The sequence below is a fragment of the Carcharhinus amblyrhynchos genome, chromosome 5 (genome assembly GCF_965287045.1).
Source record: "Carcharhinus amblyrhynchos chromosome 5, sCarAmb.v2.hapA, whole genome shotgun sequence".
NCBI classification, from domain to species: Eukaryota; Metazoa; Chordata; class Chondrichthyes; order Carcharhiniformes; family Carcharhinidae; genus Carcharhinus; species Carcharhinus amblyrhynchos.
Genome location: NC_137328.1, coordinates 74521142 through 74543161, shown reverse-complemented (window position 1 = coordinate 74543161; position 22020 = coordinate 74521142). Strand labels below are relative to the sequence as shown.

The following is a 22020-nucleotide window of genomic DNA, read 5'->3' as shown; positions in this document are numbered from 1 at the left end:
GAGATCTGGATAGGCTGAGCGAGTGGGCGACGACCTGGCAGATGGAGTATGATGTTAGCAAATGTGAGGTTATCCACTTTGGTAGAAATAATAGGAGGGATTATTATTTAAAAGGCGAAAAGCTGCAGCATGCTACGGTGAAGGGGGACCTGGGGATCTTTGTGCACGAATCGCAAAAACCCAGTCTGCAGGTGCAGCAGGTGATCAAGAAGGCGAATGGAATGTTGGCCTTTATAGCGAGGGGGATAGAATATAAAAGTAGGGAGGTCTTGCTGCAACTGTACAGGGTACTGGTGAGGCCGCAACAGGGGTACTGTGTGTAGTTTTGGTCGCCGCATTTGCAGAAGGATATATTGGCCTTGGAGGGAGTGCAGAGAAGTTCACTAGGCTGATACCAGAGATGAGGGGATTAGCCTATGAGGAGAGATTGAATAGACTGGGTCTGTACTCATTAGAGTTTAGAAAGCTGAGAGGGGGATCTTATAGAGACATATAATGAAGGGGATAGATAGGGTAGAGGTAGAGAGATTCTTCCCGCGTAGAAAGGTTAGCAGGACTAGAGGGCGCAGCCTCAAAATAAGTGGGGGGGGCCAGTTTAGATTGGAGTTGAGGAGGAACTTCTTCACTCAAAGGGTGGTGAGTCTCTGGAATTCTCTGCCCATTGAAGTGGTGGAGGCTACCTCGCTGAATATATTTAAGACACGGGTAGATAGGTTTCTGATAGACAAGGGAATTGAGGGTTATGGGGAGAAAGCGGGAGAGTGGAACTGATCCACTTCAGATCAGCCATGATCTTATTGAATGGTGGGGCAGGCTCGAAGGGCTAGATGGCCTACTCCTGCTCCTATTTCTTATGTTCTTATTTCTTATGTTCTTATTTCTTATGTTCTTATTTCTTATGTTCTTATTTCTTATGTTCTTATTTCTTATGTTCTTATTTCTTATGTTCTGTTCTTCCATGTATAGTATAACAAAATGTTCCAAGGTGATTCACAGGAATATGATCAGATACATTTTTTCATTGTGTCAACGAGAAGAGATGAGGATCGGTGACCAAAAGACCGGTAGCTTTTAAGTAGAATCTTAAAGGAGGAAACAGAGGTGGTAGTTTCTGGGAGGAATTCCTATAACATGTTAGATATCTGCATTCCTGAAGGAATCAGCCACACTCATTTGTGACATTTGAAAGATTAAATTAACTTTATCATACAGTACTTTTGTATTCTTGATAGTATCCTTTAGCACTGTCCTGCTTGTAGCTATCCGATCAGGAGATTTGCTGTCATGATATATCAATGGTCTGACTTTCCATGGTTGTTGAACCTGGGTAAAGTCCGAAGCTCTTCATACTTGCCTGAACACTTGCTTATTAAGCACCAGGACTGTTCCCTGAATGTGTCACATCATGCTGGTCTGATCCAATGCCTCACTAACTTGTTAGGAATTTCTGCTTCATCTGCTGTTCCCAATCTTTGTACAATTAAAAGAGGTGACATCCTCACACTACATCAGCCAAAACTGATGATAGTGCAGTATAGAAACGAATATGGATTCTGATGAAAGGTCATCTCAGCCTGAAACTTTAACTCTCTATTTCTTCATAGATGCTGCCTGACCTGTTAAGAATTTCCAGCATCCACAGTGTTACACTTTGGATAATAATATGAGCTTTTTTTTCCCCACCAGACTTATGTGAGAGGTCTGTCCATGAGAAAGTGATAAATTTGGCATATATTTTTTGGAAGTTAGAAGAATGAGAGGTGATGTCATTGCAACCATCGGAATTCTGACAGGGCTTGATAGATTGGGCACGGAGGGAGAGTTTCTATTGGTCGAGGAATCTGAATTACAAGGGTCACTTTCTGAATAAGGGGCTGATTACTTAGAATTGAGATTAACAGAGAATTAAGGGATGTGGGGAGTGGGTGGGAAAATGGAGTTAAGCCCAAGATTAGCCATTATTACACTGAATGGCAGAGTTGGCTCAGTGGGCCAAGTGGTCCACCCGTGCTCCTACTTCATAAGTTCCTATGACAGCTTTTATTATGCCAAATTAGATGAAGAAAAGCTGTCCTCATAACAAAGACCAGGGAGCACATTTAATGTTTTCTGCAAGAGGTGAAGAGTTGGGGGGTGTGGAAGAACTGTTTTACGCAGTGAGTGGCAATGACTTGGAACTTGACGCCTATGAGTGTGGTGGAAGCTGAGACAATCAGTGATGGACATTGGATAGGCACTTTAAGAAAATAAATTTCAAGGTCTGGGGATAGAGAGGGGAATAGGATTGAGTGTATTGTTCCACAGAGAAACTGCATGGACTCAAATGAACTGAATGTGTTCTTTCTGTGTCATAACGACTGACTGCGATACTGAACCAGTTAGAATACTAATTTTGTGGCTAAGTTTGGGTATTTTGTCAAAGAAGAGAGAAAACTGCTTGTAGCTGATTTGAGCAAATGCACGCTGCGATTTTGGTTTTTATAAATTGCTGCCACTTCCGAGCCTTGGTGACAGCTGGTGTGACCTTCTAGCCGCTTGGACCTTTTGGCCTTGTGCCAGTCATCTGCTACAGCAAGCAGCCTCTACCACTCATATAGACAGGGATTTAATTGACTATGGGAAGCAGCTGTGTAATCTTCTGGATGAAGGCCAGCAAATATCCTCCAGAACTAAAGGAGATTGTCTGCAATCTGATTGGATGATTAAGCAGACACGTGAGTGGAATGGCTGTATTCACTTGTGTTTTAACACAGGGAAGGGTGGAAAAAATGGAGGTATACACTGTTTCAGAAATGGGGTAGGTGAAAATAATTTTTGTAAAATAGAATTACTGTGTTTTATTGCCAGGAGGTTATATTATAATTGTTACACTGTCGGTAATTATTGTTGAATGGATTTGCTATTACAGTAGATCAGATAAGGCTTTATTTTGTGCACATCAGCCTTTCCTGCTCTGAAAAGAAGGGTTGGGAAAGAAGGAGGCATTGTACTGTGTAAAAGGATTGATGGTGTTTAAGAAAAAGACAGTGGCTCAGGAAGCTAAAATGAAACCCAAAAAATTCAACAACAGATGTTAAATGAAATCCTTGTTTATTGTGGTTAGAAATATTGTGACTAAAACAGATTGCTTATGAGGTTACGTTGCAGTTGCCTGTACCAGGTTTTGACGCAGAGGTTGATTAAAAATTGCAATCTGCCTTCTTTCATTTCTGGTTTATCTGGTGATCAGTTTATGCTCCTCATGGTTTTCTGTATTCCAAGAATAAGATATTTGTGTTTTAATGATGCCATGCTGTGTCTTTATCTCAGCTGAACAGTGCTTTTTATGGCTGATTTCAATTTCTGTTCCAAAAGCTGTGTAAGAGCTAACATTGCTGCATTGCTGATTTAAAAAAAAAATTGGGAAGTCCGATTTTGTGTTATAATGGAAACCCTAATAAACACAAAAATGTCTTGTGTGACATTTGAACTGAAATGAAGCTATGTTAGCAAGAGTAAATTGTATCATGAAATAGATTTTACGGAAAGGGAAAAACAGCTGTTGTAATTTCTTTTGTATGAAAAAGCACAATAGCTCAGCTGAAATCTGCGCTTTGAACTGAATGCTCAGAAAATCTTGTTAAATTATTTATGAACTGTCATTTAAAACTGGATTTTTCTCAATGCATGTCAACCTCAGAACACAAAGTATGATAATCTGGTTGTTATGCACTTGCATTCAAGTGAAAGCCATAAACCATTTTTCCCTGATGTTTTAGGATTCTATTTTAAAATGGAGAATTTTTACGAAGCCTATGAAGGAATATAAAGACGTGTACAGCTGAATTGCAGCACATAATGTTAGAATGTTACAATGGTGTTCTATTTTTGCTGGAGCCTATTTGGATTGTATGTATTTTGATTCCTATCTAGAATTTCACTTCTTTTAGTTACTCTCAAAATTTATTCTGCAATGATTAAATGCATTTGCTATCTGCACGGGTCCCAGTTTTCCTTTGTAGAATTAGTGATATGTAATTGCAAACAATGTATAGTGTTTTTAAAAAAATATATAGCCTGCTGCAGAAATTCAAGCTACAACTAATCATACCTGAATGCATGAAATGCAGATATTTTGTTTTTATTATTGAGAATTTTGTATCATCAATATATGATGTTGACTTTATTCTCTTAACTATTAGAGGATCTATCATCCTCACACTTGGAATAAGTAAAATATTCACAGTTCTCTGTCATACTTGGGTAATATGAATTTTTCTAAACTGAGACATCACTTTGTGGTTTCGGGTACAGCAGATAAATATTTTCTTTTCTCTGCCATCTTGAAGGATATGACTATTGCTGGGGTATTGTTCTACAAATTTTGGAAGGCCTTGAGATTATGTCCATGTAGTTATTTTTTGCATGAACTGAGTCAATGAATGTTCTTAGGATGTTCTCCTCTGGAAGACATCAGAAACAAAACTGATCCACCACCCTTGCCTGACGTCTACATCTACATACTTTGAGCAATTGGATAGCAATAAGATAACCATTCTCACCCCCCCCCAAAAGTCAAGGAACAATGAAATGTTCCAACTTCTTCCCTGGTTAAGGTGTGTTAACTCATCATAAATTTAGGATTGAATTTGGGTTTCAGTGGCTGATTGCTACATAGTAAATCTTTTACTTTTTCATATTCACTCTTGCCCTACAGCTTATCCCCCAGTCATGATGTAGAGATGTCGGCATTGGACTGGGGTAAACACAGTAAGAAGTCTCACCTGGTGTTGTGAGACTTCTTACTGCACTTATCCCCCAGGCCATGAGAGCCTTCAGAGCGTGAGAGTGTGTGGCCAAGAAGCCTTCGTCATTATTAACCAGCAACCAGCAAGGGCAAAGCAGTGGATCTTGAGACTTAACAAATTTTTGCAATCGTGAACAAGAGTTGAGATTAGAAGAAAAGAGCATTTTGCTCTTGCATTTCACAGCCTTGAGAGCATCCCAAAATGTGTGCTTTAGAGCCAATTTAAGTACTGTTAATATGTAGATACTGTTGTAATATAGAAAGCCGGGTAGCCTAGCCAATTTCCACACTGCAGGTCACACACAGCGGTGGGATAGAACATAGAACATAGATCATAGAACGTTACAGCACAGAACAGGCCCTTCGGCCCACGATGTTGCGCCGACCAGTTAAAAAAGCAATGACCCTCTAACCTAAATCAATCCCTTTCCATCCATAAACCTATCCACGGATCTCTTAAACGCCCCCAAACTAGGCGCACCTACAACTGCAGCAGGCAGGGCATTCCAATCCCTCACCACCCTCTGGGTAAAGAACCTACCTCTGACATCCGTCCTATATCTACCACCCCTTAATTTAAAGCTATGCCCCCTTGTTCTAGCTTTCTTCATCTGAGGAAAAAGGCTATCACTGTCCACCCTATCTAAACCTCTAATCATCTTGTATGTCTCAATAAGGTCCCCTCTTAGCCCCCTTCTTTCTAGCGAAAACAACCTCAAATCCCTCAGTCTCTCCTCATAGGACCTTCCCTCCATACCAGGCAACATCCTGGTAAACCTCCTCTGCACTATCTCCAATGCCTCCACATCCTTCCTATAATGTGGGGACCAGAACTGCACACAATACTCCAAGTGCGGACGCACCAGAGTTTTGTACAGTTGCAACATGATGTTGCGGCTCCTAAATTCAATCCCCCTACCGATGAACACCAAGACACCGTATGCCTTCCTAACTACCTTATCTACTTGATTCCCAACTTTCAGGGATCTATGCACACATACACCTAGATCCCTCTGTTCATCAACACTATTCAGAGTCCTACCGTTAGCCCTATACTCTACACATCTGTTATTCCTGCCAAAGTGAATTACCTCACACTTTTCCGCATTAAACTCCATCTGCCACCTCTCGGCCCAGCTCTGCAACTTGTCCAAGTCTCTCTGTAAACTATGACACCCCTCTTCACTATCCACCACTCCTCCGACTTTGGTGTCATCAGCAAATTTACTGATCCACCCAACTATACCCTCATCCAGATCATTTATAAAAATTACAAACAGCAATGGCCCCAAAACAGATCCCTGAGGTACACCACTCGTAACCGAACTCCATGACGAATACTTTCCATCAACCACCACCCTCTGTCTCCTATCTGCTAGCCAATTCCTGATCCAATTAACTAAATCACCCCCAATGCCATACATCTGCATTTTCTGCAGAAGCCTTCCATGGTGAACTTTATCAAACGCCTTACTAAAGTCCATATATACCACGTCAACCACCTTACCCCCATCCACCTCTTTGGCCACTTTCTCAAAAAACTCAATAAGGTTAGTAAGGCACGACCTACCCTTCACAAAACCGTGCTGACTATCTCCAATCAATACATTACTCTCTAAATAACTATAAATCCTAATGATTTTTTCTAAAACTTTGCCCACAACAGAAGTAAGACTCACTGGTCTATAATTCCCGGGGAAGCCTCTGTTCCCCTTCTTAAACAATGGGACAACATTCGCTATCCTCCAATCCTCTGGCACCATACCTGTGACCAATGACGACCTGAAGATCAGAGCCAGAGGCTCTGCAATCACCTCTCTTGCCTCCCAGAGAATCCTAGGGTAAATCCCGTCTGGCCCAGGGGACTTATCTATTTTCAAACCCTCAAGAATATCTAGCACATCCTCCTTATCAACTGCAATACTATCCAGTTTACAACCCTGTAACCCAGTGTTCTCCACAGCTACATTTATGTCTCCCTGCGTGAATACCGAAGAGAAATATTGGTTCAATGCCTCTCCAATCTCTTCCGGTTCCACACATAACTGTCCCTAACTGGCCCTAATCTTGCCCTTTGGATAATGGTCAGATATTCTCATTTAATTATGTTGGTTGAAGGATTAATAGTGAGAGGGCCCAAGAAGGAACTTCCTTGCCCCTCTTTGAAAAAGTGCCTTGAAATAAGAACTAAGTAGGAGCAGGAGTAGGCCATCAGGCCCCTTGAGCCAGCTCCACCATTCAGTAAGCTGATAGGCTGATCTTTTCATGGACTCAGCTCCACTTAACTGCCTGCTCAGCATAACCCTTAATTCCTTTACTGTTCGAAAATTTAACTACCCTTGCCTTAAACACATTCCATGGGGTAACCTCAACTGCTTCACGAGGCAGTGAATTCCACAGACTCTCAACCCTTTGGGTGAGGTTCCTCCTCAACTCAGTACTAAATCTGCTCCCTCTTATTTTGAGGCCATGTCCCCTAGTTCTAATTTCACCTGCCAGTGGAAACAATTTCCCTGTTTCTATCTTATCTATTCCCTTCATAATCTTTTATGTTTCTATAAGATCTCCCCTCATTCTTCTGAATTCCAGTGCTTTTGGCTCCAGCCTACTCAGTATCTCCTCATAAGCCAACCGTCACGGCTCTGGAATCAACCTAATGAATCTTCTCTGTACCCCTTCCAGTGTCAGTATATCCTTGCTCAAGTAAAGAGACTGAAACTGTACATAGCACTCCAGGTGTGGCCTCACCAGCACCTTATACAGCTGCAACATAACCTCACTGTTTTTAAACTCCATCTGCCTAGCAATGAAAGACAAAATACAAAATTCCATTTGTCTTTTTAATGACCTGCTGCACCTGCAAACCAACTTCTTGTGATTCCTTCGTCAGGACACCCAGGTCCCTCTGCACAGCAGCATGCTGCAATTTTTTACCATTTAAATAATAGTCTATTTTGTTGTTATTCCTACCAAAATGGATGACCTCATATTTGCCAACATTGTACTCCATCTGCCAGACTCGTACCCACTCACTCAGACGAATATATCCCTTTGCAGGCTTTGTGTCCTTTGCACACTTTGCTCTGCCACTCACCTTAGTGTCGTTTGTGAGTTTCGACATACTACACTTGGTTTCCAATTCCAAACCATCTATGTAAATAGTAAACAATTGTGGTCCCAACACTGATCCCCGAGGCACACTATAACTGCCAACCAGAAAAATATCCATTTAGCCCCACTCTTTGCTTTCTTTTAGTTAAGCAATCCTCTATCCATGCTCATACATTACCTGTAACACCATGAATCTTCATCTTCTGCAGCGGCACCTTGTCAAATGCCTTCTGGAAATCGAGATACACCACATCCACAGGTTCCCATTGTCCATTGCGCAGGTAATGTTCTCAAAGAATTCCACCAAATTAGTCAAACATGACCTGCCCTTCAAGAACCATGCTGCATCTTCTCAATGTGACAATTTATATCCCGATGTCTCGCTATTTCTTTCTTGATAGATTAAAGCATTTTCCCTACTATAGAAGTTAAGCTAACCAGCTTATAGTTAGCTGCCTTTTGTCTATCTTTTTTGAACAGTTGCGTCACATTTGCAGTTTTCCAATCTGTGGGAACCACCCCAGAGTTGAGCGAATTTTGGTAAATTACCACTAGTGCATTTGCTATTTTCCCCTGCCAACTCTTTTAGTACCCGGGGATGCGTTCCATCAGGCCAGGAGACTTGTAAGAACATAAGAAGCAGGAGTAGGTCATCTAGCTCTTCGAGCCTGCCCCACCATTCAATAGGATCATGGCTGATCTGAAGTGGATCAGTTCCACTTTCCTGCCTGCTCCCCATAACTCTTAATTCCCTTATCTATCAGAAATCTATCTACCCGTGATGTAAAAGTATTCAACGAGGTAGCCTCCACCACTTCAATGGGCAGAGAATTCCAGAGATTCACCACCCTCTGAGAGAAGTTCCTCCTCAACTCTGTTCTAAACTGCCAACCCCCCCGCCTTATTTTGAGGCTGTGCCCTCTAGTTCTGCTTTCCTTTCTAAGTGGAAAGAATCTCTCTACCTCTATCCGATCTAGCCCCTTCATTATCTTGTAAGTCTCTATAAGATCCCCCCTCAGCCTTCTAAACTCCATTGAGTACAGGACCCCAGTCTTTTTAATCTCTCCTCATAAGCTAACCCCCTCATCTCCGGTATCAGCCTGGTGAACCTTCTCTGTACTCCCTCCAAGGCCAATATATCCTTTCACAAATAAGGGAACCAAAACTGCACACAATACTCCAGTTGCGGCCTCACCAGTGCCTTGTATGGTGCAGCAAGACCTCCCTGCTTTTATATTCTATCCCCCTCGCGATAAAGGCCAACATTCCATTCACCTTCTTGATCACCTGCTGCACCTGCAGACTGAGTTTTTGTGATTCGTGCACAAGGACCCCCAGGTCCCTCAGCACAGTAGCATGCTGCAACTTTTCACCATTTAAATAATATTCCATCCTACTATTATTTCTTCCCAAGTGGATAACCTCACATTTGCTAACGTTATACTCCATCTGCCAGGTCCTCGCCCACTCACTCAGCCTATCCAGATCTCTCTGCAGACTTTCCACGTCCTCCACGCAATTTGCTTTTCCACTCATCTTCGTGTCATCAGCAAATTTTGTTATCCTACACTCAGCCCCCTCTTCCAGATAGTCTGTGTATATGGTAAGCAGTTGAGGCCCCAGCACCTCTTTTGTCTACCTTTAGCCCCATTAGTACCTCTTAGTACCTCTTTAGCCCCAATACTACCTCTTCAGTGATAATAATTTCTAGGCCCTCACCTGCTATAGCCTTCTTGTCATCAATCTTTCATCTCTACCAGAGAGGATATATTTTAGTTTAATGTCTCATCTGAAAGAATGGAAATTTATTGCAGTTGAAATTCAAACCCATTTCTCTTCACCCAGTGGAACTGAGCATTTGGCCAAAATAATATCTTTTATTTTTACACTCAATCTTAAAACAAAGATATTGAGTATTATTTGAATTCTGCTTCAGAATAGAATTTCCTTACTGACTTGCAAATTAATATTCAACAGTTAAGGTTATGTCTCATCAGTCTGCAGTATTATTTCAGCACTAGTTACTGTCATCAGCATTATATTATTGACACTATTAAACATATTAAGTAAGCGCAAAAAGATAATGGATAATAAAATCGTAGCATGTTGCAAATTGTTTTCTGTCAGGCAGCATCTTTAAAAAGGGAATGGATGTAATATTTTGACTGTTGGAACAGCTTAGTGTCAGAATATTAGCTTGACTTCTCTCAAATTCTGACCCCACAAATCACCTGAAATTTGTAGATCTTTTGAATATGTTGATAAATTATTGCTTTATCACCAACTATTCATGGTATACAGAAAAAGTATGTTAAATATTGTTGGCAATGTAAGTAGAAACATAAATAGAAAATAGTTTCTGCTTGCTGGAAGGGAAGCTTTAAATAAATTAAAGCCAGCTAAATTATTGGTTCACTACAGAGAGATTTAAAAGTAATACATGACTGCCATTTTCTGTCAAACTATTTTGCTGAGAGAATTTTAGTTTTTTGTCTTGCACACTAATTCTCTCATGCCTGTATCGATGTATGGCTATCTTGCCAGAACTGTCTTTAGTTGAAGGTATTTAACACAGGCTGCCCAAATTGTATGCATCATGTACAATGATGGCTTCAGAAAATTGTTGGAATCATTTCTTCAAAGCATGTTCTGCCCCAAATGATTTGCCTAGTACTTTTTATGGCTCTCATGTTACTTTTGACAGCATAAACCTGGCAGATGACAACTTCATTGAAATTCTCATCTGAACAATAGCCTATTAACTCCATTGAAGTATCAATATTAGCTATAACTATAACCAATTAGGCTTAAACAGAGTATCTGGTCCAATGGTAAGAGCGTATGAATAGCCTTCATAAATATTTGCTACTAGTTACTTCTTTGCATGTTAGCATATCTGTCAAATATCGATCTTTGTAAGCTAGAGAACAGTTTGTGAACATTGCTAATTTTTTTGTACAGTCCATTAATTGATGCATCTAAAAACTTTATTTTAAAGATATTCATGTTGATTAATGTCTTTTTTGAAAGTTATTTTGAGAGTGTTTGCCACTTGCTGATTAAAAAATAGCCCCGACTGATTCATTTTTCTAATTAAGTAAACACTGCCGTTTGAAGGAAGATTTAAGTCTTCACAATTTACCTTTAGGAATCTAGGAAATAATTTTGGCAATTTGGTTGCTTTACAGTATGATGTGTTTTCTACAAATAGAAATTTGAAATTGTATTTGTTTGTATTTATCTCATGATTGTTTCTCATTTCTGGTAAACAAAACATGGTTTTTAAAGATACAATTTTTGTTGAGGTTTGTTGTAATTTGTATGTTCCTCATTAAATAATCTTCAACAGAAAAGCTTTCTACAAGTGATAAGCCACTGAAGAGATTTTCATTTTACAATTTCATAGTGTAGGGGTTGGTTACACAGCTGGCTGGATGGCTGCTTTGTGATGCAGAATCATGCCAACAATTCAATTCCTGAGCTGGCTGAGGTTATTCATGAAGACCCACCTTCTCAACCTTGCCTCTCGCCTGAGGTATGGTGATCCTCAGGTTAAATCACCACCAGTCAGTTCTGCCCCTCAAAGCAGCCTATGATCGTATGGGACTATGACGACTTTACCTTTTTATCTAATGACCTAAAAGGACATTTGAAAGCAATGTATGTAATAATCATAGAATCCCTACAGTGCAGAAGGAGGCCATTTGGCCTATCGAGTCTGCACCATCTCTCTGACAGAGCATCTTACCCAGATCCTTCCCCAAAACCCCACGTATTTACCCCGCTAATCCTCTGATTTACGTGTCTTGGAACATTAAGGAGCAATTTACAATGGCAAATCCACCTAACTTGCACATCTTTGGACTGTGAGCGGAAACCGGAGGAAACTCACGCATACATGGGGAGAACATGCAAACTCCACATAGACAGTCACCTGAGGCCAGAATGGATCTCTGGTGCTGAGAGGCAGCAGTGCTAACCACTGTGCCACCGTGCTCTCCTAAGCTAAGAAAAAGTTACACTTGCAGCAATTAATGAGTTTCTATTTTCAGACAAATGTAGTTGGTTGAATTTCAGAGGAATTTTCAGAAAACGATTCTTCTGAATTTTTGAGATTATTTACTTACCAAGTTTAGAAATATTACAAGATCAATATGTGAAACATGGGAAAAAATATTAATGGAATAGGAAATCAAGATTAGAAGAAAATCACAAATCAGAATTGCACAATTTAATCTAATGTTTATAATGTATTGTGGGGGTAGTTTGTGTCATGAGATTGGAAATCCAGTGAAGTACATTCAAAATATTAATTAATAAAAAGCAGAGATAGAAAGGCCTAAATGTCAGTATAAATGATGATCAAAAGGTGGACCTGATAAAGATTTAGAAAACATGTTCTGGTACCAAAATAGTTGCTATAATTTGGCACAGGGTTTGGCAGGAAAATGGGTGCCAGCACTAACAAAGCAATTAATGATGTGGAAAGAGCAAATAGAAAAATAGATTATAATTCTTTTCATGTTTGCATTTAAAGGAGTGAGGCTTTGTATCGTGAACAGACCCTTTTAATAGATTGCATAATCTGAGGCTTGAATTTTCAGGATGGCAAGCACTTGGCACCTGCTATCCTGAGATTTAGTGGGGAATGCATTCCTGCCAACTCTGACAGGCTCGCTGGTATTTTATGCTGAATTAAGTGTGGAATGGCAGCAGGCTGAAATCCTATCTATCCTTGGTTGGAAGTACTGTCTAGGAGAGCTGTTGGCCAATCATATTAGGTTATGGCTCTCCAGTCCTGTCCAGGCAGAGTGCTGCAGTGTCCATAAGTGATATTACTGAGCTGTGCCTGAGCCTAAGTCCTGGAACTGCACTTGGGTATGCACCAAGTGTCCCGGGGAGGAGTGTAAGGTATGCCCTGGGGGGTTGGGTGGACAGCAACCTCAGTGTTGGGGATAGGCCGGCAGCAGAAAAAGAGCGAGAGCTCCCAAGTTCCTGAGCAGAGGGTGCCCCAAATGTTGCATCATAACAGTTAACCTTGACTAATCCATGCTGCCCTGGCTGGCCTCCCATTTTTCACCCAATATAACATGGAGCTCATTTAAAACTCAGTTACCGGCATCCTAACTCATAACAAGTCTTTTCATTCATCACTACTAAGAACATAAGAAATAGGAGCAGGAGTAGGCCATCCAGCCCCTCGAGCCTGCCCCACCATTCAATAAGATCATGGCTGATCTGTCGTGGCTCAGTTCCACATTCCCGCCCTCTCCCCATAACCCTTAATCCCCTCGCTTATCAAAAACCCATCAACCTGTGTCTTAAAAATATTTAGCGAGGCAGCCTCCACCACTTCAACGGGCAGAGAACTCCAGAGATTCACCACCCTTTGAGTGAAGAAGTTCCTCCTCAACTCCGTTCTAAACCGCCCCCCCTTTATCTTGAGGCTGTGCCCCCTAGTCCTACTGTCCTTTCTGAACGGGAAGAGCCTCTCCACCTCTATCCTGTCCATCCCATTCATCATCTTATATGTCTCAATGAGATCTCCCCTCATTCTTCTAAACTCTAACGAGTACAAGCCTAGTTTATTCAGCCTGTCCTCATAGCTCAACCCCCTCAACTCTGGCATCAGCCTAGTAAACCTCCTCTGCACTCCCTCCAAGACCAAAATATCCTTGCGTAAGTGCGGCGCCCAAAACTGCACACAGTACTCCAGCTGTGGCCTCACCAATGCCCTATACAGCTGCAGCAAGACCTCCCTACTTTTATATTCAATCCTCCTCGCTATGAAGGCCAGCATCCCATTCGCATTCCTGACCACCTGCTGCACCTGCAGGCAGGGTTTTTGCGACTCATGCACAAGGACCCCGAGGTCCCTCTGCACCGTCGCCTGCTGCAGTTTTTCGCCACGTAAGTAATAGTCCTTCCTACCATTATTCCTACCAAAGTGGACCACCTCGCACTTGCCAACATTAAATTCCATTTGCCAGTTCCTGGCCCATTTGCCCAGCCTATCTAGATCCTTCTGCAGACTCTCCACACCCTCCGCGCAATTTGCCGTTCCACCAATCTTGGTGTCATCAGCAAATTTCGACACACTACACTCGGTTCCCTCCTCCAGATCATCTATATAAATGGTAAATAGCTGCTTTCAGCCCTATTTGGTTCCTGGTCAAGAAACACCTTGATTTTAATGTCTTGATTCTTGTTTTCAAATCCTATCATGGCCATGTCCTATGTTAAGTCTGTTGTTCCAATTCTGGGCTCAAAAATCTCTGATACTTGTTGCTCCACTAATGCCTTCAACTGCCTGCACCCTAAGTTCTGGAATGCCTTCTGTAAACCTAAGCACCTCTCTATTCTTCTCCTTTTAAGGCATTGCTTAGAAACTAACTCTTTGTTTAAGCTTTTGGATGTCTGTTTTAATAGATCTTTCAATCAAATTTTAATATTCCTCTGAACAGATATTTTACTATGCTAGATGTATTATAATAATATGCAGTGTTGTTGTATGAACTGGATAAAATGATGCAGGAGGGCATGCTTTTTCTGTGGCTGCAGCTTAAGCATATTATTTGGATAGAGTCAAAGCAGTACCTGAGCTAGGAGTATTTGATATCATGTGCTGGTGTAAATTGGGAAGATTAACAGTCACTAGCACTAATGCTCTTCACTTTGAACTTTTAAAATCCTCTCCTTTATAGGTTTCCTTTGAAATTGTAGCCAAGGTAATCAGCTATAGGTGAAGCAGATTCTGCAAATTATTTTAAATGAGAATTGGCTAGTTGCTTGAACAAAAGAAGTATCATATGCTTGGGAAGCAAGCAGCAGGATGGGATTAAAATAATTGGCTAACATGAGAGAAAATCAAGTAGAGACTTGATGAGTCAAGTGATTCAGTTCTGTGTGCAACATTGTCCCAGAGATTGCCAGTAAAATGATGAGTTCATGGCGTAGTCAGCTTAAAAATAAAACAACATTTTGTGGTAAAGCAAGAGATATGCCATGAGTTCCAATTCACCCAAAGTTGCTGCGTGGTTTGTACTGCTCCTCCATTAGCTTCACTAATCCACTGTGAGGCTCCCTGTTGAAATTCATTGCATGTCAAGTAATTGCTGGACATAAAGAAAGCAGCTTACAATTGATGAAGTAATTTTGTTCTGAAATGTAGTCACCTGTAATTTGAGAAAGGTGGCAGCAAATTTCCACATAGTGTATTCCTACAAAAAGTAATGTGATAATGATCAGAATCTGTTTTGGAGATGTTGAGGAATAAATATAGGACACTGGGGATAATTGTCCTGCTCATCTTCAAAATTGCACCGTTGGCTCGCTGTTATCCAGCTAAGAGGGCAAATGTCTCACCTGTAAGACAGAACCTGTTGGAACTGTCAAAGAACAACACAGCATGGGAAACAGGCCCTTTGGCCCAACGAGCCCGCACCGCCATTTTAACATTGTGCTTTTCCTCTTCCATCCTTGACCCGTGTCTATGCTATGGAAACCAGATTGAGGGGAGAATAATTTAGGGACAATTTGTTATACCAGTCAGCCTAAGAGCACATCGTTGGGGTGTGGGAGGAAACCGGAGCACTCGGAGGAAACCTACGCAACCACGGGGAGAATGCGCAAACTCCCACAGATATTGGCCCAATCCATGTATCTGCACAGCAAACAGTGATAGTCACTAAGCTGTCGTGGCGCCCATCTGCTGATCCAGTTTAAGCGTACACAAATGACGCAAAGTACTAGGCTACTCTCGAAACATCCAAGAGCAGCCCACGCACGACCCACTGCGTGTATGCCCCTCGTTAGACAACAAGGTGGACCGACACACCTGTGGAATAAAAGAGAAAAACATTTAACAGTTGATTTCCAGGAACGTCCCGAGGCTCTGATCCTTATTTAAAACCGTCTCCTATATCCCTCCATCCCTATTTTGCTCGTGTGTCTATCTAAGTACACCTTAAACAAGTCCAGTGTGCCTGCCTCCACCACCTTACTTGGCAGTGCATTCCATACCGTCACAATCCTCTGTGTGAAAAACCTCCCTCTAGCATCCAAATTATACCTCGTTTCCCTCATCCTAAGCCCGTGGCCCCTCGTGATATCTGTCTCCAATCTAGGAAAAAGCCTGCCACTGTTTACCCTGTCTATACCCTTCGTAATCTTATACACCTCTATTAGATCCCCCTTCAATCTCTGTCTTTCTAAGGAAAACAGCCCCAATTTACCCAATCTTTCCTCATAACCCAGTCCTTCCATACCAGACAACATCCTGGTAAACCTCCTCTGCACTCTCTCCAGGGTCTCCACGTCCTTCCGGTAGTAAGGTGACCAGAACTAGACGCAGTACTTCAAATGCGGTCTAACCAATGTTCTGTACAACTGTAGAATTAGACACCAGCTCTTGTACTCTGTACCCCTTCCTATAAAGGCTAGCATACCATAAGCTTTCTTCGCAACCTCCTCCACCTGTGTTGTCACCTTCAAAGACTTGTGCACTTGAACTCGCAGGTCCCTCTGCATTTATATACTCTTAATAGGTCTACCCTTTATCATATAACTCCCCTCTACATTATTCCTTCCAAAATGCATCACCTCGCATTTATCAGGATTAAATTCCATCTGCCATTTATCTGCCCAATATACCAGCCTATCTATATCCCGCTGTGTTGCTTGACACTCCTCCTCACTGTCTGCCAATCCTGCCATCTTTGCGTCATCTGCAAACTTGCTGATCACACCATGTACGCCCTCTTCCAAGTCATTTATATATATTACGTATAGAAGAGGTCCCAGTACTGAGCTCTGCGGCACACCACTAATGACACAAAGATGAGTGGAAAAGCAAATTGTGCGGAGGGTGCGGAAAGTCTGCAGAGGGATCTGGATAGGCTGAGCGAGTGGGCGAGGTCCTGGCAGATGGAGTACAATGTTAGCAAGTGTGAGGTTATCCGCTTTGGCAGAAATAATAGTAGGAGGGATTACTATTTAAAGGGCGAAAAGCTGCAGCATGCTACGGTGCAGAGGGACCTGAGGGTCCTTGTGCATGAGTCGCAAAAACCCAGTCTGCAGGTGCAGCAGGTGATCAAGAAGGCGAATGGAATGCTGGCCTTTATTGCGAGGGGGATAGACTATAAAAGCAGGGAGGTCTTGCTGCAACTGTACAGGGCACTGGTGAGGCCGCAGCTGGAGTACTGTGTGCAGTTTTGGTTGCCACACTTGCAGAAGGATATTTTGGCCTTGGAGGGAGTGCAGAGGAGGTTCACTAGGCTGATACCAGAGATGAGGGGGTTGGACTATGAAGAGAGACTTAAATAGACTGGGTCTGTACTCGTTGGAGTTTAGAAGGATGAGGGGAGATCTTATAGAGATGTATAAGATAAAGGGATGGATAGGGTAGAGGTAGAGAGATTCTTCCTGCTCAAAGGATAGCAGGACTAGAGGGCACAGCCTCAAAATGGGGTGGGGGGGGGGTGCAGTTTAGAATGGAGTTGAGGAGGAACTTCTTCACTCAGGGTGGTGAATCTCTGGAATTCTCTGCCCGTTGAAGTGGTGGAGGCTACCTCGCTAAATATATTTAAGTCACGGGTAGATAGGGTTTTGACAGACAAGGGAATTAAGGGTTATGGGGAGAAAGCAGGAAAGTGGAACTGAGCCATTCAGATCAGCCGTGATCTTATTGAATGGCGGGGCAGGCTCGAAGGGCTTGATGGCCTACTCCTGCTCCTATTTCTTATGTTCTTATGTGACAGACCTCCAGCTAGAAAAGGACCCTTCCACTACTACTCTCTGTCCCCTGTTACCTAGCCAGTTCTCAATCCATCTAGATACCTGTCCTTGTATCCCATGAGCCTTAATCTTTTCAACAAACCTACCAAGGGGGACTTTGTCAAACGCCTTACTGAAATCCATATAGACGACATCAACAGCTCGTCCTTTGTCAACCGTTTTTGTCACCTCCTCAAAAAATTCTACCAGATTCATAAGGCAAGACCTCCCCTTAACAAAGCCATGCTGCATATCCCTAATCAGATCGCAACGCTCTAAATGCGTATACATCCTATCCCTAAGAATTTTTCCCAACGACTTTCCTACCACTGATGTCAAACTCACCGGCCTATAATTACCAGGGTTATCCCTACTACCCTTTTTAAACAGCGGTACCACATTCGCTATCCTCCAGTCCTCTGGGACCTCACCTGTGTCCAAAGAAGAGACAAAGATTTGCGTTAGAGGCCCAGCAATTTCATATCTCGCCTCCCTAAGCAGCCTGGGATTATTATTGCACTGAATGTTAGCCTGGTTTGTTACGTTCAAGACCTAGTGTGGGACTTGAATCCCCTATCTTATGGCTCGAGAGACAAGCATGCTACCATCTGAGCCATGGCTGACACGCACCTGAGCCTTTAATGTAAATTAGTAGTAATTTAGGGCTGGCCATTCATGTCGCAAGAGGTCCTGTTAATGATGTGATTAATGACCCTGTCAGACTACTTCACCTTGGAGAGGCCCCAGAAGGAAACAATTAAACAAAGATACTGTGGCTGCTCCAAATTTTAAAAAATCAGAAAATGCTGGAAACATTCAACATCGGTGGAGAGAAATCAAGTCAGCATTTGAGGTTTTGACCTTTCTATCAGAACAGCATTTTGAGCACTCACAGCATTTTTCTTTAGTAGTTGTCTTTAATTCGCTTCCATGAATGCCTATTTTGAAGAAGTGCCTTTTGTCTCTCCTTTATCTTTTGTCTCCACAACCTCGCAAATGCCTATCAAAACTCACTTGCACAGCTACATTTTACTCAGCAATTGTTGTCTGTTACTTAGTCCACATGAATTCCAACTGAAATTCCATCTTTCATGTTTCAGATCTATCCATGATTATGGATATTGGTGTTCCTCAGATCCTGAGATCCACACTCATGCAGGCTCTCGCCCTCTCTCATCAGCAACCGACTCCTCCGAGGTGCTATGACCGGCAGTTCCATTTCATCCTTCATTTCATCCTGTGTTTAAACAAAAATATTTTCTATGTCAGGAACATAAGCTTGAACAACTCTTCGATACCAATGCTCCTCCATATCCTTTCTTCCCTTTCCTTTGACACTGTCGGCTTTTCCAATCTCAATTCTCGTATTTTCATTATTTTCTCTAATCCCAAATGACCAAAAGTGAATGAAACAATGGCATCTCACTTTGCAGGTAATAAATTGTTCCTGGAATTTTAACAATTTTAAATTGAAACATTTCCTTTTACACAGAAACATAGCTTATATTCCCTTTGTTTCATTTTATTCAGTCTATTCTCTTTCCCTGCCTCCCTTTCAGTTTCTGGATCTAACTTGCCCTGTTTCCATCTCCAATGCTTGCTTTCTTTCTATCCTTTTGTTTACTTGGTTAAGGAGATGTACCGTTCACAAGGTCCCAAGTGCAGCAATGATATTTCTGTAACCTTATCAATTTTCTGGAAACTTGCAGAGTGATCTGAAGGGTGGGATAAGAAGTCTGGTTCATGTCACTTACCAAGAATTGCACCATTCCAGCAATTTTTGAATGGAATACCTTTATTTCCAAGTTTTTAAGAGGTAATTTCCTCTTGGCCCTCTGAGAAAGGACAATCTTCCCCATCTCCATCTCAAATAGGATACACACTTACTTTGAAACAATGCTCCCTAGTTCGAGATTTTCCCACAAAGGGGAAACATACTCTCAGCAACTATGCATTGTCATTCTTCAATACACATTCTATGTCAGAGTGATAATGTATTTATCCACGTGTGTGTCTTGGATCACCTCCACTGGAGCTACTTGACTGGTATTGATAATATCTGAATAAAAAACATTTAGTTTATCTCTCGGGGTTCAACTGTTTAGAGACGTCTGTAGACAGGTCAATAAATCTGGTAGGTCAGTGAAAAATTCAAAGATAGTCTATTTGTGCATTATCAATTTGACACAAGGGAAAAACCCTAAAGTTACATATAGAATATTATTCCAGTTTTTATCAGGATACTGCAATTTGGTGACATTAACCTAGTGTAATTTACCTGATTGTCTCATACTGGATTTTTTTTAGTTTACAAAATGCATGAGGGAAGCTCCAATTGGAGGTATACTGCATTTTAATGCAAATTGCAGGAGACAGTTTAACTTAATTGCAGGAATCCTGTAAACACAAACATGATGCAACATTCCATTATATAATCTTCCTACGATGTTTAACTCCTGATTGCATTTCTACTGATGAAATTGCAATAATAATGGTCAGTTTACGATGGAGGACATTTATATTTAGCTGTTAACCTTGCACTTCAGTTAATGCATTAATAGATTAGATGCAACTAATGCATTTAGTTGGCAAAGAGGAGCACAAAGTGTTTGGAGAGCAGGTCGGGCCTATACTTATTGGAGTTTATTAAAATCTGAGGTCATCCTATTGAAACATATGTATGACTCTGAGGGGACTTGATAGCATAGTTGCTAAGGGAATGTTTCCCCTTTGTGGGAAAATCTTGAACTAGGGAGCATTGTTTCAAAGTAAGTGTGTATCCCATTTGAGATGGAGATGGGGAAGACTGTCCTTTCTCAGAGGGTCAAGAGGAAATTACCTCTTGAAAACTTGGAAATAAAGGTATTCCTGAACTATGGGGAAGTCAAGAGTTATGGACCAGGCATCCAAGTAGAGTTGGCCACAATCAGATGAGCCACGAGTGGCAGAACTGGTTTGAGGGGCCCTGAAGCGAATCTCTGCTGTTTTTTATGGTTTTGTTTTACTGGGTGGTAGAGGTCACAGTGGGAGGTCTTGACAAATTTATGCAGAGCATCTTACAGCTAGCACACACTGCAACCATGGTACTCCAGTGGTGGAGAGGGTGCTTTGTCTTGGATGGTATTGAGCTTTTTGAATGTTGTTGGAGTTCCATCAAAGCAAATAGAGGATATTCCATTACAATAAAAGCGAAATACTGCAGATGTATGAAATCTGAAATAAAAACAGAAAATGCTGAAAAACAGAAGGTCTGGCTGCATCTGTTTAGAGAGAAACAAGAATTAATGTTTCAAGTCCATAGGCTCATACGGACTCAAAATATTAACTCTGTTTCTTTCGTAATAATGCTGCTAGATCTGCTGAGTTTTTCTAGCATTTTCTATTTTTATTCCATTACAATCCTGACTTGTATCTTGTTGATGGTTTAAAAAAAAGGCTTTTGGAAGTCATTCCCTGCAGAAAATTCAGCCTTTGCCCTGCTTTTGTAGCTGCAGCATTTATGTGGCTGGTCTAGTTGAGTTTCCAGCCAATATTTGTTAGTGAGGTATTCGACAAAGTGGTGGACATTCAGTGTTATGGGGAGATGAGACTGTGGTGCTGAAGATGATCATTCCTGACACTTGCTTGGCATGAATTTATTTGCCACTTGTCAGTCCAAGCCAAAGTGCAGTTTTATTTCTGCTGCATGCAGACAAGGACTGTTTCACTATCTAAAGAATTGCGAATGGAACAGAATATTGTGCACTCGTTCATGAACATCTCTACTTCTGACCTTACTTTGGGTAGGAGTTCATGAATAAGCAACTAAGGTGGTTGGGTCTAGGGTACTGCCTTGGGAATTCTTGCAGTGTTATCCAGCTGTTTAGCACTGTTTTACCGTCCTTTGCATAACTTTGATTTAGATGGATTGATAATTGGGTAAGTGGATTTGTCTTGCTTTTTGAGGATAAAATATACCAAGGCAATTTTTCTATATTAAGGGTAGAATGCCACTTGTTTCATAGATGATCGTCAGTTAGACAGCAGAAGACATTCTGATGATTCATAACTTTTATTATGATACTTTAGTTCATTATAGACACTGAGTTTCACTCTTCCTTTATGGATCCTCTTCGTGTCCAGAAGCATCCCCCACTGGGGGAGGGAAAAAAGCAGCTCCTATGTAGAAGCTTCAGTGAGCATCACCTGAATTCACTCTGAAGCAAGGCCTAGTTTATTCTTAAAAGGTTTCTAAGGTTGTCGCCACTGCTGTACTGGAGCACCCAATACCTAAGGTAAAGAATGACTAATTCTGAAGCACGAGTTTTCAGCTTTATAGTTGAGGTGCTGTTGGGGCCACACAACCTGTG

At 41.6% G+C, this 22020-nt stretch overlaps 1 protein-coding gene across 3 annotated transcripts in view; it reads left to right on the top strand.

Annotated features, from left to right (window-relative positions):
- The window catches only part of apc (APC regulator of WNT signaling pathway), a 215649-nt gene that overhangs the window by 34338 nt on the left and 159291 nt on the right, over positions 1 to 22020 (top strand). The window contains exon 1 of one of the 3 annotated variants that reach the window (XM_080189008.1): positions 2727 to 2797. The exons of the other annotated variants lie outside the window; for them this stretch is intronic. The gene's annotated coding sequence lies outside the window, so the exon portion shown is untranslated. Of the gene's footprint in view, positions 1 to 2726; positions 2798 to 22020 lie in introns of those variants that run through there. 3 annotated transcript variants of the gene reach the window in all.